Here is a 19,013-nt window from a genome sequence, read left to right on the forward strand (position 1 = left end):
TTGATTGGAAACTTTACTGCAGATACAATAACATGATTGCAGACAGATTCACATAGTTCGAATTGAGTAGCACTCAAAAAATCATCATTGACAGCAATGAAATTCACTAACTTCAGCCAATGAACAAGGTTCTGTTATTTTTGTTAAGTACTGTTCCAATGCTGAGAGAAGACGTTACACCATAGCCCCTCCACCATATACAGTCTTTTAGGAAGCAGTGCCACTGCATGCCAACGAGGTGGTGCACATCATACATGCGAACATCTGATGACGTGGAAGCTGGTGATTTGGTATTGACACTTGGATAGGTTGCCATAGATTTGACAGTTTTTTTTAATTCAGAAATAAATTGATGTTTTTTGAAATCATAAAAAAAACTGATAAGGGTGAATTGACGATTTTTCCGTACCGTTGTCTATTTATTCTGACATTGTACATATAATTTAAGCATTTACAGTATATCAACAATGGAGGCTAAAGATCATTTATTAACTGATAAGTGAAAATTCATTAAGTTTACAAGAGGCATTCAGTTTGCACCTGGTTGTTCTTGTCCATGTTTCTTTCCTGTTCTTTAATAATAATTCACCAGGAGTGACGCTCAAACATAACTACTAAATACACATATACATGTATAACCTACCGCACTAGTTACAGATCATGACATGTAAATACTCAGCTGTTTCACAAACAATGGCCAGTGTTTCACATATATCACACTTTGGGCAAAAGTTGAACATTCCGTAATGCCATGGTAATCTTCCTAGATAGTTTATAAAAGATGTTAATCTAAATTGTTCTACTCTTCAGTACGAAGGGATTAATACACATTGTATATATTTTATATTTTGGACACTACATGTTATTGACAGTACAAATCACCACATCTCATCAGATTCCAGTTTCTGTTATACATAGTTAGGTATGAGCACTTAAAGTTCTCAAACATACCAGTGACTTCACTATATCTGCAATAGTAATGCCACTTTATACTAATGTTACGAACACTACCTGGCCTATTCGTATACTCATTTAAAACCTACATTAACGTTAACTTTTCGAAGCTGTGAAATATTACCTTATAGGCTAAGAATATAGTAACAAGTGCCTTAATAGAGCAAAAAACCTCCAGATCTGCTAGGGGAAACCTGCTTGGACTACCTCACCCACGAGGTCACTCGTGCAGCCAAATGCACCAACCTTTCACTATGTCATTATGGTTTAACGCTGTGCATAAAGATTGATTGCTTCTTCAGATGATGCTGTCTTTTAAAGGTATGAAATTATTACCTGGATAGTCTTAACATTATTAAAAGACTTTTAAGGTAACTTCTCCTCTCCAAATGATACAATCAGATGTGCTGACCTTTACTATAATGATGTCAACCCTATGTTTAAAGAATAGTTTCAAATACTTGATGGTGCTGTCTTGTAAAGCTTGGAAGTTATATAGTAATTAATTAATTAAGGAGGAGGGCCGGAGATGGGGTCACGTTTTACAAAGGAGGGACATATTTTAGAAAATAGAATAAAGAAAGGGTCACATTTTACTTATATTCTCTATTTTACAGTTTTTTGGGAATTTTGGCATCCAACTACTGCCACATTGGTTAGGGTTAGGCTAAGGTTATGGTTAGGGTTAGGTACAGTAATATCAGACCATGTCAATCAAATTGCTGCTGACATTGTCAACCATGTAGCGAATTAATTGTCAGTTGTGTTGTGAGGGGAAAAGTCACAGTGGGTTTCAAAGAGTAAAATGGGAACATTTGGATAAGATATTGCGGATAATATTGTGGAGATGTTGACCTCGATCCCGACAATATCGGGAGTGTACCATCTCAGGTTTAAAGTGGGGCGCCCTCTATGAAACATAATTGAGAATCATGTATAACCATCATATAACGACGTGACAATATATCAGCTATTTCGATAAAATTTAAGAAAGGTCATCGCAAATTTGCAAAAAAATCATGTATGATTTTATTTACAAAAATATATCGCTCTCAACATATCTAAACTAAGTACTAAATTGAACCCTGACTGATTTGTGACAGAGGCACAAATAATTCAAATAGACTGCAATTATCATATGTTGGTTGCCGCCCAAAGCTGGAATAACCCGGATGTAGGAAATAAGTTGAATTCTGTGACTTTCACATTGTGACAGGCTAACATCGTGTATAGCTATAGGCAAAACCCAACGCCGACTATTCAGTAGAACATATAGGGACCATGACGTTTAAATTGCCAACGTTGATGTTGTTGATATTCTGGATTTTGACAAGTAATATCTTCAATCCGACAGAATCCTTGAGTTTTGACGAAGAGCCTGTAGTTCCCACTCTGTTGGATCGTATCTTTATTGAAAAGTCTGAACAAGATCTATCATTGGGATGTGCAGTAAGTGATATTCAACCAAGTGATCATGTGGTATCGTGGAAGAAAGATAACGTGGTAATCAGTCAGGATGCAAATATTTCAAGTGGGCATGGTGATTTAGTGGATTATGACAGGTATGACATAACAACTTCGACAATAATTGCTGGAAGGTATGGCCTAAAAATAAGCACAATTACCAAATATACAGCAGCATTTGACAATGGTGTGTATCAGTGCATTGTAACGGCCAGAGTGAATCAGACTATATTGATAAGATCACGAAATGCAACGATCATTTATTTTGTCCCTCCGAGCGAAGACCAGCCGCTATGTGAGGTAGTCGGTAAGCCGGTCGAAAGTAATCCTAACGTTGTGCAAGAAGGTGTGCAACTGGACTTAACATGTAAGTCTGAGGTAGGGACTCCAGAAGTCTCCATTGAATGGTCATATAGTGATCATGATATAACATTAAATGACAGCGTTGTATACTACCAGGTGACTGGTAGTCAGGTAGCTCTCATTTACCAATGGACGCCGACAAGATGTGACCCAAATATTCAGTTGACTTGTACGATAGACCATGACTTCTTTCATATAACAGGCGTAAGTCGAGATAAAACTACGTGTACATTTGATAATTTCAGTATTGTTCAATCAGACACTACGATATACCCGGAAATACAAGTAATGATGTCTGAAAATGACACGGCGATGTTTACCTGCAATGTAACTGGAAATCAAGACGTACAGATGTACGTGTTGTATAATGGAATACCTGTAGAAGATATCATTGGCAAAGAAAACGATGTATTTAATAGTGACAATGTAAGTGTTGTATTCAACAGTACATCAAAGACACTGATTATAACTGGACTTGGCGAGGCAGACAAAGGTATACATAATATTACATGTGTAGCTGAATATGCCGGATGTAACAACAGTGCCCATGGTACATTATACGTTATGGATGTTCCCACAACAACATCTAATATACAATCCTCAAAAGCTACTGTAACAATAACAACTACAGACATAAAAGATGATCTGACGACAGTATATGGTGTATCACCAACTACAGCTGGCATATCAGAAAATGATAACCTAATGTTCATTATTATAGCATCAGGTGCAGGCGGTGGATTACTTTTGTTTATACTTATTTTCATCATCCTTATTGTATGCTGTAGACGGAAACCTAAACCAAAACCAAAACCAAAACCAGAACCAAAACATGAACCTGACCCACCCAGTGACTACATTAAGAACATTGACACCATCCCACTTGACCCTATCGGAAATGAAGAAGGGCTTACAACATTCAATGGAAAGGGCTATCATATCAATCCCTATGATAGTGTCAATGACGTCATCATAAAAGATGAACGTACATTAGGTGATGGCCTAGAATCAACTCCAAAGGGTGGAAATCGGGATAAACGAGATGCCAGTACTAACAGTGGACATGACGCTAATCAGGATGAAGCGATCGGAAGTGGACCTGCTAAGGCAGAACTAAAAGAAATTCCAGTATATGCTACATCACAAAAGAATCCACATGACAGCTCAAAGAAGCCAGACAATGTTTCCGGACAGAGTGACCGCAAACCTGACAGTTCTAATAATTCATCATATGAAGTTGTGAATCTTAAAGGTAAGGACGCTGATACAACGGGAAATCCTCGCTTTGACAATGTGGAAGGACTTCACTATGCTGACCTTGACTTGACCCTCAGTAGAGGCAATGCAGTACCAAAACAAAGCGAGGACAATGCAGATACGATCGTATACGCAGAAGTGAGAAAGAAGACTAGTAAGAAATGATTGACCCCAATGATGAGGTGGATTGTGTTACGTTGCTTATACTATAAAAGTAAGTTTTAAATATCGTAAATCAAGAAAGAATACATGAGATAATGAATATGTATGAACAATGTTTCCTTTACAAAGATATTGACACTAATATTTTGCATTTGGCAGAAATACACTTTATTTATAGAGATAATTACATTTTGTATATCTTGGTCATTCATTAGCCCTTCAATTTTTTTGATATGCAGAAAGAATAGTAATGAATCCCCTCGATCAAAGAGAGAAGTTTCATTTGGTATTATGACATTCTAGCAACAATTTACACCTTCACGTGTACATTTAGAATCTTACGGAATTCTATGTCAGGAGTTTATCTTTCATGTTGAATTCAAATATGTATTGTGCGCTGTATTTACAACAAAGCACACATACACTGTGAACACCTTCTGATCTATTTTTGGTTTTTATTTTCTAAGCAAATCTAATTAATTTCATACTGTAACAATAATCTTCAAATTTGGTTTTTTCTTTCAAAACTTACACTTTGTCAGTGAAAATACTGCAAAACAAAAATTGTTATCCAAGGTTTTTTAAGTGTTGCACTTTTACCGGCAATATATAAAAAATGTAAGACAATAATAATAGATCAGGTGTTTGTGAACAAATCAGACAGACAGACAGACAGACAGACAGACAGACAGACAGACAGACAGACAGACAGACAAACAAACAAACAAACAAACAAAGTGTAAGTTTTGTGTAACAACTACTTCCACACCCTTTTCCCGAATAACACGTTTATGTATATACATAAGGATATTTAGTTCTGTTCTGTATCACATTTTTTTTTTTTTGTACGTGGGAATAAATTATTATTATTATATTATATAACAAACAGCCCGTGGTGATGTAGGGACATTGTTTTTGCTAAGTGTTGTAAAATCAATACTAATTTCAAAATCAACAAATCACAATATTGCTTCCTCAATCATGCAGCGATAAATTTAAGCAATGTATTGAAACTGCTCGAATTTCGTTCATAGCTCACGGTTTGAACACACTTTCTGTCTGTAGACAGATACATGTAATCTGCAAGCCGGAGAGGCTGGATATATATTATAAAGTGAGAATATTCAAAATCAATTTCATTGGGTTTTTTGTTTGTTTTTTCTTCACATGCTATTTAACACGTGTGTTTTACGTGGACACAATGTCATTTGTTATGTTAAACTACATCATATTTATAACAGGATTTAACATGCGACTCGTCTAGAATGATGTCCATATAGGACTGATTAATAAATATAATAATTAGTTGGGTAATATTAGATCAAATACCGTTGTGAATTCATGCCAGTAGTGTTACTCTATATAGTGTGACCTGCAAGCTGAAAACGTATGACCTAATATGGCCGACGTTCCTTTGTTTGATTGTTTTAGACTGTTCGTTCCGAATGGTTTGGTTCGATGTACTAGATGTACCTTGCACATACTCTTCATATGGATTAGAAGGAGAAACTCGGTATCTAGTTGGTTCTTTCTTGTAGGAATGCATGCTGTTCAATCTTAAAGTTTTCACGTTTTCCCCAGTTGATGACGTTTCACTACAACCACCACCGAATTATGAACATATATGAAATGTTGTAGTAAAAAATGAGAGAAAATAGTACTGAGGACATCATTTACAAGACATGCTGTTAACAAAATCAAATACAATAATATTGTTATACATAAATAAACATATATATATGCCGTATAATCGGAGTAAATTCAACAACTTTTCATTGACTTGACAGTAAACTGATACATCACGTAGATACATCAAGCGATTAAATGTATCATCAGTTTTGTTTACCATGCATCGGTATTTTTTATGTTTATTTGTAGGAAGAACTTTTAAACATAACCTTATTCAAACACTTGTAACGGTTGTATCGAGAGAAAAATATATTGTTTTCCAAATATGCATTTACTTATCAGTCAGAATTATACAGTATTATTTCAAATGGTCGCAATAAAAATCAAAGATTTGAATTCGTAATTCATGTGAATTCTGTATAGAATTTGGGAAACATCAAACATTTGTATTTTTCTGGAGTTGTGACCAAATATAGTCAGTCAGTGTCATGATTATTGTCATTTTTTATATTACATCAACCGGAGACTAACGTAGAAAGTTGTACGAGTGTAATAATAATATAATCGAGAATTCTCGGTTGGTGAAAGTTGAAACAAATATTTCCTCCCACCAAATATTTTACATGAGATAATCTGTTGTATTTGACTACAGCATTCACTTTAATTCGACTTTGAATTTCCCATTTCACCCACATTTATTTTAACCGGAGTTTCAATTGAAGTTCAGATATTTATTCGGTATGAACTGTATTTCTAATATGTTGAAACATTGTTTCTTTAATTACTGTTTTACTATCAATGTATAATCAACAGCATATCAGACACATTTTGATGATCTAAACCATACAAATAAAGCGCACAGAACCAGATCGTAAAACCTGTGGTTGCTTATTTTATAAAAATGCCAAATTGGTGTCACCTTGCTGACATGGCCAATAGTCCTTCACTGTGTCAGCCTAGATCAACAAAGTACTGCAGTGCATCATATGTATATCAAAATATAATAGTAAACATTTTTACACTTTGATAAACAAAAATAGCCAATGTTTTGATATGATACCCTGGATACACAACTATAGATAGCACACGTCTATGTTTTCATCATATTTGGATGAGACATTTCAATATATATGCCAATGTGCAACATAATAAAACAAAATGTAATCGTATCCCATTTAGAGCTAGTGTCTGTCATACAAGTGAGAGTGTTTTCGGTGCAGAACGAAGTATTTCCTTTTAGCCGAATATTCCTGGTTCAAAAGGCCAAAGCAGTCTCTGAACCCGGAACATTTGCGTGTGTTTTTTTTCTATAGAGCTAGAAGAGAAGTTGGTGTGTTAAAATATACACTGTTTCTTACTAACCATGAAAGACTGCTTTGTCACAGTTATGACTCCTTAAGGAGACTTTATTGAAAACTTGTGAGAAGTTCGTGTGATAAAACTACTTCCCCCTTCTTTTCAAATGCTATCTTTGTGCACTGTCGATTGTATTGTTGCATGGATTAACTAAAATCTTTATTCCTCCTTCAGTTGAAAAAAAAAACAAGAAAAAAAATCGATAAACGTGAAGTCGTGTTTATTGATGAATAGGAGCTGGCTTTAACAGTTTGTGAGAACAGATTATTCAATAGTGTATTTTACCAGGAATTCATAAATAATTGTTGTTAATAACAGTGTTAAAGATGCACTAGCTGTAACTGGAACAGTTTTGATATTGTTTAATTTTATACAATAACTCACTCACAATATCGTACACACTGAACAGTATTACATCACATGTGGATACACTTTGTATAGCTGTATACATCATATGGTAATCAAATAGATTTTTGGTCCGCACCCGAAAATCATCGCCCTCAACGGCGACCGTGATCTTAACCTGTTACTGTAGTACTTACGGATAGGACCAACCACTGATTAACATACACATTTGCTAATTATTTGAATTTTAACAATTTTCAGTGAATATATTGTCAAAAGATAAATACTTCTGTTACAAGTTGTGGAGTTTTAACATGGCGACAGATTCAAAACCCAACTTTCTCTCAAGATATAAACTTGCCACTACACTACCTACAGATAATATTGACCACTAATTAACATATACAATGTCTTTTTATAAATACCTAATGTAAAAATATCCCTGTTATATCTAGTGCAGGTTTAATCTCAATTATCTATTTTTATTTGTTCTGTACAATTTACTTCTCTGAATTTACTCTTCAAAACGGTCTCTCTTTATTTCAGAGCCATACTTTTAAATTGTTATGTCAGTAGTGAAATCTTGATAAATTGCTATCCCCTGCAGATCTTTTGTACCACACAGTCTATTTATAGTAGTGACGCATGTTACAAACATCTGTTTTAAATGGGTGTGGTGCACAATGAGAATTGTGAACTCAACAACTTGTTTTTCATTAGCGATTTATGCTTAATTAATGTTTCATTTTTGTAAATTTATTTACGATCACTCTGTTGTTGTTTGTATTCAAATATTAGTTGCCCATATGTTCTTACTAAATTGTATATTTTTTGTATTGTAAATACATTTTTACATTCTCTGTTAAATTTAAAAATTCAAAATTTAATTCACCACTCTAAAGATATTTACAAATTGACTGTAATATGTATTGGCTGAGGATTGTATTACTAAAAATTTCACTATTTCAAAGCTTTACATAGTATCTTCGTATGATATCCTCATAAAAAGTACATGCTGACTAAGCTATTGTCAGAGGTCAATTTGCAACAGACAACAATGTGATTGTTGTCAAACCTAGGCATTGCCAAACAATTTCCAGTTAGTATAAAAAAATAGAAATAGCGTATAGAAAAATTCCTATGTGGGTTTTGAACCCTTTAATGTTTATATAGAGTGTAATTACATAGAGGTACAGAAACCAAGAAAATGAGTTGTATGCAGAACTATCACTCCCAAATTGCATCTTTGTTTGTAGATCAACATTAAAATATTTGATACCATACTCATCCATATTTACTCAGATAATAGTGGAGCTAGGTTTATCTAGGTTGCATTACAAAGCAATTGCAAGGGAACCTGAATGTACTGTTCATAAGGAGGAACATGATTGAAAGCATAGCCTTAATATTTTTCATATGAATATGTCTACATTTTAGTACATGATTCCAAAGCAGTAATACAGTAACACACACAAATGCAATCATGTTTTTAACTACAATTCCTCAAAACATTACAATGTACCTTCAACAAAACTAGCTTCATTTTTATCATTACATGTATGTACTTAGTTTTTAAAAAATAATATATTTTCCTTAAAATTTCATTAATTGTTTGACAATTTAAACAGGAGCTAATTTATTCATGTACTGACTCTAAGTTATGGTTGCATTGGACATTTCAATATAAATAGTTTGCTTCCCCTTTTTAAAGTATAGCATTGTTTGATTTCAGAACTTCTTTATATATTTTGTGAACTATCTTTGTATATCATTGTATACAGAAATGTCAAGTTTTTTTATCACAGAATAAACAGAAGTGGGACTAACACAACTGATGGCTGGTGTCATTGTTTTGGTTTTGACTGTGTATGATGCGATGGTGATAATCATAAGACTACCTGCAATATTCTCATTTTATCTGTGGACATTTTACTGCAGTACACAGATGGTAGGGCTTGAATTAACAGCTTCTATTTAAAAGCATGTCAACATCGTATATTGTACAGTTACACCCATTCTATTCATCACTTATACTATACAGTGTGGTTTCATTGACTGGCTTGTCCTTTTGAACCAGGAACTACCCTTAAGCGGTCTAGGCAGTAAGGTACACAATACATCCAACAGTACGAAATTTGAATATGAATAGATCGCTATGAAACAGATCGTAAAAATACAGTCAGGTAGTTGTACACTAGTTGAGTGTTAACATACATATTATTCAGTGGAATATATTTGATAAAATAAAAATACAGAGTCGCCCTGAAGTGATAAGTAGTATTGGTTTTATTGTGATAAAAATGTTGAGAGGTTCAGGAGTTTGTAGGTGAGAATAGGAATAAAGACATAGAAAATCAGAATAGTTTGACTGTGAACAGAACACTAGACACAAGAATGTATAATAAAAATATCTTTAAAAATATCTTTAAAAATAACTCCACCCTAATCACTGAACCCCTTGCTGAAAGAGTTCCTAAATATACATATTGAGTTCTTTGCAACAGTTTTATTTTATAAACCTAGAAATAAGGTGTTGTGTTTATTTCAGTGAACTTCATTTGCATAACAGTTGTCTAGCTTTAACTGGGGTCTCCTGCAGCTGCTTCTCCCAATTCTTCTAAAATTTAAAGAAATACCAAATGTGTTTCCCAACCGATTTATACTGACATGTTGGTAAACTTTCTATCGAGATTATTGTACAGGTACATTATTCCTAAATAATTACTTCATGGTAGAGGATGGAATATAGTGACCTAGATTTCATATTATCTGTGTTGTATTTAATACATGTGTTAAAAGTAAGATGGTGGGGGTGGGCAAATGTCACTATCAGATATAATGTTATGGTGAAACCCAGCTTAATTCAAGCAATACATGTACAATTTTATCAATATTATTAATTTCATTTTTAGGAAATGTATATTAACATGAAAATACTTATTAAGTATGTCATAGTTCATAGTATCAATTCATTAGTCACTTTATTTATGTTCCCCCTTTCTATGTATTAGTGTCAATTTTATACAAGTGTGTTAATTAGTTATTAGTTATAGTAATTGCCTATTATATACAAGTAAAAACAAATCAATCATATACATGTCAGTCAGTTCTTCAAATAGAGGGATGTATATGACCATAAATGTACTCTGAAAATTGTACCATATGGCGAGGGGGTGAGTGTCAATGCCTTTTATTAAATGTCATATTATTTTCTATTTTCATTTTGTTCATATCCAACATTTTAGTAATAACCATAAACCAGTTCACGTATTGACCATAACTGATTCACAAGCGTTTAATCGCGACCAGTTATAATGTTGAGACCAACGACAGCAGTAGATTGTACATAGTAATCCATCATTATTCTGTTTAGTCTAATCTGTCTATAACTGTATTAATGTCCATACTAAATTAAACTAAATCTTTTCTTTGTTGAACATTTTGGTTCCTGGAATACCTGCCTCGATGGGAATTGTATGGTTAGGTTGTTGTTTGTTTGTTTGTTTGTTTGTGTTTGTTTTTCTACTTTTTGTTTGTTTACAAATTACCGAGAAATAACGATAAAAGAAGTCTTGTTCATATGTTCCAGGTGTGTTTGATACCGTTATGTATTCTAACATTGTTTTGGGGTCTAGGTAATATCACGTGATTGTATTGGGTAACTTTAATTAAGCCTATTATATCAATTACCCCAAAAAATGACAGATGTTGAAGCATATATCAAATACAGCGTAACTGTTTCGGCCTAAACAAAAAAAATGTGTGGTTCAAATTACGCTCAATTTTAGAATAGGTGGCGATGGGGTAGGTAGATTTTTTTTTCATATGTTAGTGTCTAATTCAGGGCCTTATGTTTTCCATTATTTTCCACTGTGTTATTGGTTTCTTCAGATCAGATGCACAGCCATTACAGATTGGAAGAATAGTTTTATATTGTCTTTTTAAGTTGATGTCAGTTTCCGCACCCACTATTTCTCGCGAGACTTCACAATTTTCGTGATTTTATTTTTTTTCTCGAATACATAAAAACAGTTTGGGGTAGGCAGTTAAAAACTATGTTGGGGTCTTACTAGAAGATAAAAAAACTAGCAAATAACTGTTATTCAACTTTGCACCCCCCCCCCCCCCACACACACACACACACACACACGTATATCCCAATGAAAGAAGTCCATAGCATGTGACATGAGCATCTGATACAAATATCTGTGGGCAAAGTTTTGCAAGAACTGGATCTCAAAGGGCAAAATCTGACTTTGTTTCACATAATTATTGTTAATATAAACGGTCTCATAACTCTTTTTTATTTCTCTTGAGGGAAATTTCACTCTGACTCAAACAGTGCCTAGACAATATAAAATATTTCGGTTGCCCAGCAACACTTCGACGTAAAAGTGAATTGAAAGCACAGGACAACATATGCTACGACTCATAAGGGGTCATTATTTATTAAGTGTATGTAGACTAGCCTATCTCAGGACAGAAGTATGTTAATAAAAGTTAGTCTTCTATTCATAATAATACAATCACTCTGACCGAAGCATTTCTGTAATCACCATCTCTTGAATTCTTGTCATTTTTTCCCTTTGCTCAATAGACTAACCTTTGACCTCGATTGAATGTTGTGAACACGACACAGAGCTTGTATCTCAATATGAATAGTGGGGTGACCTGGCCAGTGCCTTATAGTGGGGTGACCTGGCCAGTGCCTTATAGTGGGGTGACCTGGACTCGACAGCGCCTAATCATCAGAACTAATGGTTGAAACCGTCAAATGAATTATTTATAAGCCCACATTAATCTTCTAGGTGCAGAGTAATTGGAAAAATATTTGTATCAACATTTTGGAATTGAAAGAAAGTCAATGATATATTTCACTTGCTAACTTAGAACGCACTGATTTTACTTTATTTTAACAGTATCAATCAATCAATCAATCAATCAATCAATCAATCAATCAATCAATCAATCAATCAATTAATTAAATCATTTGTATAGCACCAATATTCATACGACATACTGTTTATCCATGGCATTGTACTGAACAAGAACAATATAGCTGACCGATGTAAAAGTTAGAAAGCTCTCTCAAATAGGTGTGTGTTGACGTCCTTGAATTTACCAACATTGTAGATGATGAAAGTAGTTCAAGCAATGCCGTAAACCACAGGCCTCTTTACGTCACTGCCCGAAAACACACAGCTTGTTGCTTCAGCAGAAATATGTGCTTTGGCGACTATGACAGTCACCTGGGCTACTCGCGAGACCACACTCTCACCGTTTGAGGAACAACGTTAACACAGTTTTCATAATCATCGATAGAAAGTCATCCCCCACCCTACCCCCAGCCCCCATTTTAATTCAGTGTGTAAAGATGAAATAGGAATATGTTAGCTTACAATGAGGGAGATTGATCACCATAATGATTTTAATTAGTCTGGGTTTTCCGATTGCGATCATGGTTCGTTGTCATGGTAGTTTTCTCTTCCTTATTTTGCCTTCTCTTAAAATACAAGTATAAACCGATAAGACACCTTTGTAGACTAGTTTCGATGCTCATAATAGAAGTCAAAACACGAATGTAGTGTCGCTGGAATTTGGAGAATCAGCATTTGGACATTTCGATTTCTAGGTTGTGAGTCATCAGGGATTTCATTTGTGTTTTCAATCGGACAATGCTTGTTTCTGAGTTGAAGTATTACAAGTGACATGGTCCGAATCTTTAATTACGTCGTAAACAAATACCTTTACCTTTACAGCACCACAGTCTATTGTATTTGCTCCTGAAGTGTGTACTGACCCTATGATCCCGGAAAATTACTCGAGAAAAATAACCAGTCTGTTTGTCTGAAAGTCAAACGAGCAAATCAAGTCAGTGAACCATCTTACTTGTGCCATACTTGTAAATTTTATGTTTAAATCTCAAAGTCAGCTCGGACTAGTCATCATTATATATTTCCGACATCCTTCCCCATAACAATATTCCCCCCTCCCCCTCCCTCTTCCTCCGTTCATCTTGCCTCATTAAATTTTTGAGATAAAAGATTAACGGGTATTCAAAAGGCGATAATGATTCTCGACTATTCTGATTTCATATAAAAATTGGGGGGCATTTCCATCACATATTTGAATATCCCCTTCACAACTGACCCCTATTGAATGACAAACTACAGAGGGCGCACTGTTAAAATCTTTTTGGCAGGGACCGTCACCTTTCGCACTTGTACATACTCCAAGCATAGTTTGAGTGATCGCCATACATTGCAAACAAGCTTGCAGCAAATGCCATCTCTTCAAATCATAAAGTGAGTAACTTGCAATGCCGTGTCTTACAAAATAACCCCATATAGATACATATTGGATGATGTGTGTACGTGTGCCAACGAATAAAACTAGTCTTACTATATCGGATTTCGGTCATATCACTTTTATATATTTTATTTGCTTATGAAATTTGACGGCAGAACGTTTTGTTTTGTCTCACAGCGACCGACATTTTATTTGAATCAGCGTACCATTAGGTTCTAGTCCCTGGGTTAATGTATTGCAAGTATGTCACGCATTCAGACTTAACATACATCTTCAACAAACACTTTTACCTTTACAGCACCATATAGTCTATTGTATTTGCTCCTCAAGCATACACTGACCCCTGTGATCCCGGAAAATTCGTCGAGAAAAATAACCACTCTATTGTACGACTTCAAATCAAAAGATCTCATACAGTCTGTATAGTACGTGTCTGAACGTGGATAGTGCAACTACGTTATTTTACACTACAAGGACAGCCCCATTCGTCGGCATACCCCCAATACACACACACACACACACACACACACACACACACACACACACACACACACACACACACCTCTGATAACGGTCAATTTGGCGTTTGCATATTAAAAATATATCATATCGTAGTAATATCTTTTGCAAACATGGACACATTCAAGTTAGTACCCTTTCCCATTATCTCTATGCATCATTATGACCCAGGCCAAATATGTTGAATACGTTGAAATTACGATACGATTCTCCTAATTATTCCCAGCAAATATCATACCTTATATCCCAAATCTATTATTCGGAGCCCCATGATACCTGTAACTACATCTCAGTTACGGTGATATATATATATATATATATATATATATATATATATATATATATATATATATATATATATATATATATATATATATATATATATATATATATATATATATATATATACACTAATTCAGTGTAAGAGGTAAGTCATAAACTGAAGGAAAAGCGCTCAATACTGAGAAGTAGAGCTGTATTACACAAAATACACAAGTTATGGTACGGAGCCGTTACTCAGAGTTTCACGCTTGAATGCGATCTTCGGACGACTAAATTTTAACGGAAATTCAAGTGATGGAATTCGAACTCGCAGAAGAACTGGTACCCGGATGTGATGCGCGTTGAGGTTTGACATGGTGGAATGAAATTATATATTATAAACTATTATATAATTATAAATTATAATTATAAATTATAATGAAATTATATATTATATATATATATATATATATAATATATATATATATATATATATATATATATATATATATATATATATATATATATATATATTATGTGTTATAGTTAAACAATAATGCCTTAGAGGGCGCACTGCTGATCAAACACCGTCTGAGCAAATGTTTGCGAGATCATCCCCGGAGATCAAGGGAAGAGGAGGTTTTAGAAATATCTTGCTTGCAATATAATACAGGTGTGATAGTTCAACAATATTGCTTTAGAGGGCGCACTGCTGATCAAACACCGTCCGAGCAAATGTTTGCGAGATCATCCCCGGCCCGGAGATTAGGGAAGAGGATGTTTTAGAAATATCTAGTTTGCAGTATACTGAAGCAAATAAGACAATTATAAAACAACAACTCACTAGATTAAAATATTACACAACCTCTGCATAATTACGTTATAAATACACTTACTACATTGTAATTTATCGTTCTTTGCAAGATATTACCTTTTGTTCATACTCATAAACCATTTCAATGTGTAGTTGAACCATGTGTTTTTAATGTTTTTAACTGTGCTTTCTGTTTAGGGAGCCTTCGGTAGTGACAACAGGGGTGGTGGGAAGAATTGGGGGTCATATCTTACTAATCGGTTCTCGCAGAAGTCTATGTTTTAGGAAAGGGGAATTAGGAGAGGGTCATTCTTATAGTATGTAAATTTCCATTCTTTTGTAATGATTTTGACATGCAACCACTGCCAACAGCTCCACATTCCACCACCGCAAAAACTTCACTGTGTTGGTATACAGTGGGTTGGCAACAATCAAGGTCTTTAGAAATCGTCAATTTGGTGGCAGTGGTGGGATCAAGTCCTTACCATTGATTCTGGCATCGAGTCCCTTTTCATGCCTGACAGCATTTTAACACTTTTTTGAAACATTTGAATGAGGAGGGCCATGAAATTGAGGGAGGACCTCTTTTTAGAAAACGGAAACGAGGAGGGTCACCGTATTTTGTGCAACAGACCGGGCCTGGGTTTCCAATGCCTCCCCCGTTATAATTACTGAAGGTCCCCTTAAGTTAATCTACTGTTTAGTTATTTGTCGACTGTAACGTTAATAATTATGTTATTTGTAATTGTATGTTTTGTTTCTTCTACAGACCCTTAACACACACTAACACAACTCTATACAGTGTACAGTGTAGTCAACTTTAATCACTAGGACTGTCATAAATGCATTACACTACAAAACCTTGACTCAAAGTATAATACATACTGAAAATATACAAACTGAGCAAATAAAGAACAATCACACATAAATAGGAATCTCACCCTAAAAAGCAGATGTTCTTGTTTTACAAAGAAATTTGTTCTGGAAAGCGATAGATTACATGGGAAGTCATTTTATTGGAAGAAATCACTATGGGGAAGATTAAATACAAACTCTCATTTAACTGGAACATACGCATTTTTCTTCAATTAAAAAACTCGGTGGTTATTTCTTTGGGCGTGGCAATGCGTAGACTGAACCAGTCCCAAAATATTACTGTCTATCACAGAAAACCATGCGATATATCATCATAGCGCCCTCACAATACAACAGAGTAGTAATTTCTCCCTATCATGCCTATACGATATAGCAAGAGATAGTACGTGTGCGGTTGTCTGACACTTTTCATTACCTCAGTCGTACTAACAGTTTCCTGTTATCTTTTTATTCCCCAATGTACAATGTATATATAGATAATGTCACTTATCTCAATTCTTCAAGCCATTCAGTCAGTAAGTCGGCGGCAGCAGCAGTGGTGGTGGTGGTGGTGGTGGTAGTGGTGGTGGTAGTGGTGGTGGTTTTGGTCACGGCAATGTATGTATGTGTCAAACATTAAGCATTGTATAATTGTGAAATTAAAGTAAGTTTTTGACTTATGTAAATGTTTGCACCACAGTTGTAATAGTCTCGATGAATCCAAAGAAATCAACTTTCGGTTGGTCTTTGTTGTGTGAATAGAGTGTGAATATGTTACTTCCCCTTCGGCAACAACAATTTACATATAGAAAATACAAAATGTGTATAATTATGTAGAAGTGCATGTCAAATGGAGAATGAGTACAACGCACAATGTAAGGTTGAGAAGTGAAAGAGAAGTCGTTTTATGAACTTCAAAGAACACAGGAAACCACTCCATACGACAACAGACCGCGGTATCTCCCAACTATGGGCTTCATACTCCTCACCGTCTGCTCCGTCTTAGTGAATAGTCATATCGCTGCCGGTAACTCGACAGTGGCTCCAGATCCCAGCTTTGCGTCAGAGCCACTACCTACAGTTGTAGAATTCTTTTGGCAAGACTCAACCGACAATTCAATATTTCTGAATTGTGAGGTAGAAGGACTTCAGGGACACCATTCAGTATTCTGGCTCAAAGAGGGCGTTGTCATCAGCCAAGACAAGGCTGTCAATATCACAGAGAACTTAACTGATGCACGATATACAATATCTCGCGTGGAATACATCAACCGCTATGGACTGACAATCAACAATATTGATGTTCACACAGCTGGGTTTGATAGCGGGCATTATCAGTGTGTCGTGCAAGATGTAGAAAGTGGAACTCGTCTTCTCAGCTCGCAGAACGCAACCGTTACTATTTACATCATGCCTCGGAGTGCACATCCTATGTGCTCGGTAACGCAGGGATACGGTGAAAATTCAATGGTTCCACTCTCTCTCATTGAAGGTGAAGATTACAATTTGACTTGTCAAAGTGATATTGGGTTCCCCAAAGTGTCTTTGGACTGGTCCAAGGGACAGAATGGTGAGATGCATCCACTTTCTACAAACTTGACATCTGAAGAGAATAAGGATGACATGACGACTGTAAATTATCAATGGTCTCCTAATAGAATGGACCAATATGAATACAAGTGCAACATGTATCATCAAGCATTTTCCGTCCCAAACTACGTGCCTCAAAAGACGTCTTGTACACCGGGACCATTTGATATCCTATTTGGTCCAGATGTGACGATTTCCCCCGAAGTCCGGTCTGTTGACTCTTGGAGTGACACCGTAACTTTCACGTGTAATGCAAGTGGAAACCCAGAGATCAGCTCGATGTATTGGTTTTACGATGGCTTTCCGTTAGATAGTACAAATTTAAGTCGACCAAATTCTATCGAGTTCGTTATAAATATGTCATCTATAATTATGACGGGTTTCTCCGAAGTTGACAAAGGTAATCATACAGTAGAATGTACTGCTGAAAATGACGTTGGAATGGGAACTGCTGATAGTTTAATAATCGTGTTGCCGAGAAGACCTACGACGACGGAAATCCCTTTAACACGAGGTGCCACTGTCACTGATATCCAACACCCTACCAATTCCACTCAACTTGCAAACAACGGTAAAGACTCTGTCATATTAATAGCCTGTGTGTCAGTTGCTTCATTGTTATTCTTAGTTTTTATAATTGTTGTAGGAACCCTGTGTTTTCTAAAGAAACGCAAGGGCGTAAACGCCAAAGTTAATTTGCCAGCGGACTCCTTGTGGGCAGAGGGCTGCAATGAACTAGAGACAGGAGACACACGATTGAGTCTTTTCACAAGTGCCACCGAAATGGTAACATTTGAACAAAGTAAAGGACAATATGCTGAGATTTCCGCGGTAAAATCGAGTTCAAACGATGAAGTTGAAGTAAAAAACACACTACAAGAAGATTCTAGTTCAAACACAGAGGGCGGTGAAAACATTCCGGTGATTTATGCTACCCCCGATGTTCAACATGACACAAGTTCGAAAGAGAGTGGTGATAGAAAATCCGTGGATAACCAGTGATTATATTAAAAAGCTGAAGAGGACAAGAAAGGCAAGGGAGATGAAATACACGCTAACAAATATTAAGAATGTAAGCTAGTCCATTTACTGATAAAGACAGTATCATGTACTTTTGTCGTTTCACTCATTTTAC

This window comes from Glandiceps talaboti, chromosome 3 (assembly GCF_964340395.1).
Source record: "Glandiceps talaboti chromosome 3, keGlaTala1.1, whole genome shotgun sequence".
NCBI lineage: Eukaryota > Metazoa > Hemichordata > Enteropneusta > Spengelidae > Glandiceps > Glandiceps talaboti.